Raw genomic sequence first — 2329 nt, 5'->3', positions numbered from 1 at the left:
GCAAGTCCAAAATCTAACAGCTCACCTAAAGGAACTAGAGGCAGAGCAACAAGAACGCCCTAAACCCAGTAGAAGAAGAGAAATAGTAAAAATTAGATCAGAAATAAACAGCATAAAGACCAAAGAAACAATTGAACAGATCCATGAAACCAAGACTCGTTTTTGAAAAAAATAAAGAAAATTGACCAACCTCTAGAGAGACTTATCAAAAAGAAAAGAGAGAGCACCCAAATAGACAAAATTATGAATGAAAATGGACTTATTACAACCAACCCCTCAGAAATACAAGTAATTATCAGGGAATACTATGAAAAATTATATGCCAATAAATTGGACAACTTAGAAGAAATGGACAAATTCCTAAACACACACTCACTACCAAAATTCACACGGGAAGAGATAGAAAACCTGAACACACCCATAATGAGTGAAGAAATCGAAACAGTTATCAAAAATTTCCCAACAAATAAGAGCCCTGGGCATGATGGCTTCCCTGGGGAATTCTACCAGACATTTAAAACAGAATTAATCCCAATTCTTCTCAAGCTATTCCAAAACATAGAAATCGAAGGAAAACTCCCGGACTCATTTTATGAAGCCAGCATCACTCTGATTCCCAAGCCAGACAGAGATCCAGCAAAAAAAGAGAACTACAGGCCAATATCCTTGATGAATACGGATGCAAAAATCCTCAACAAGATCCTTGCAAATCGAATCCAGCAGCATATCAAAAGAATCATCCACCAAGATCAAGTGGGATTCATTCCTGGGTTACAGGGCTGGTTCAACATTCGCAAAACAATCAATGTGATACATCATATCAATAAAAGAAAAGATAAAAATCATATGATCCTGTCAATAGATGCAGAAAAAGCATTTGACAAAATACAGCATCCCTTCTTAATAAAGACTCTAGAGAAAGTTGGGATAGAAGGAACCTACTTAAACATCATCAAAGCCATCTATGAGAAGCCTTCAGCGAACATCATCCTCAACGGGGAAAAACTGAGAGCTTTCCCCCTGAGATCAGGAACACGACAGGGATGTCCACTCTCACCATTGTTGTTTAACATAGTGCTGGAAGTCCTAGCATCAGCCATCAGACACCAAAAGGAAATCAAAGGCATCAGAATTGGCAAAGAGGAAGTCAAACTTTCACTCTTTGCAGACGACATGATAGTCTACATAGAAAACGGGACAGGCTGCACAAGAAGCCTACTAGATCCTAAAGAAGAATTCAGCCAAGTTGCAGGGTACAAAATCAACGTACAGAAATCGGTTGCATTTTTATACACCAACAATGAAGCAACAGAAAGTGAAATCAAGAAACTGATCCTATTCACAGTTGCACAAAAAACCATGAAGTACGTAGGAATAAAGCTAACCAAGGATACAGGAGATCTGTATGATGAAAACTATGGAAAGCTTATGAAGGAAATTGAAGACACAAAGAAATGGAAAAACATTCCATGCTCATGGATAGGAAGAATAAATATAGTTAACGTGTCATTACTACCCAAAGCAATCTACACATTCAATGTACTTGCAATCAAAATTGTACCAGCATACTTTTCTTTTTTTTCTTTTTAAATGTTTTTTTATTTATTTCTAGGAGAGAGAGAGAGAGACAGCGTGAGCAGGGGAGGGTCAGAGAGAGAGGGAGTCACAGACTCTGAAACAGGCTCCAGGCTCTGAGCTGGCAGTCAGCAAAGAGCCCGACGCGGAGCTCGAACCCACAAACCGCGAGATCATGATGCAAGCGAAAGTCGGACGCTCAACCGACTAAGCCACCCAGGCTCCCCATCAGCATCCTTCTCATAACTAGAACAAACTATCCTAAAATTTGTATGGAAGCACAGAAGACAACGAATAGCCAAAGTAATACTGAAAAATAAAACCAAAACGGGAGGTATCACCATCCCAGTCTTTAGCCTCTACTACAAAGTTGTCATCATCAAGATAGTACGGTATTGGCACAAAAATAGACACATAGACCAATGGAATCGAATTGAAAACTCAGAGTTGGACCCAAAGGTATACAGCCAACTAATCTTTGACAAAGCAGGGAACAATATCTAATGGAAAAAAGACAGCCTCTTTAACAGGTGGTGTTGGGAGAACTGGACAGCAACATGCAGAAGAACGAAACTAGGTCATTTTCTCACACCATGCACAAAAATAAACTCAAAATGGATAAAGGACCTGAACGTGAGACAGGAAACTATCAACACCCTAGAGGAGAAATCAGGAAACAACCTCCTTGACCTCCACCGCAGCAACTTCTTACTTGACACATCCCCAAAAGCAAGGGAATCAAGAGCAAAAATAA

This window comes from Crocuta crocuta, unplaced genomic scaffold (genome assembly GCF_008692635.1).
Source record: "Crocuta crocuta isolate KB4526 unplaced genomic scaffold, BGI_CrCroc_1.0 scaffold1428, whole genome shotgun sequence".
NCBI classification, from domain to species: domain Eukaryota; kingdom Metazoa; phylum Chordata; class Mammalia; order Carnivora; family Hyaenidae; genus Crocuta; species Crocuta crocuta.
The sequence above is the reverse complement of the archived record's forward strand: the minus strand, read 5'-3'. Positions refer to the sequence as shown.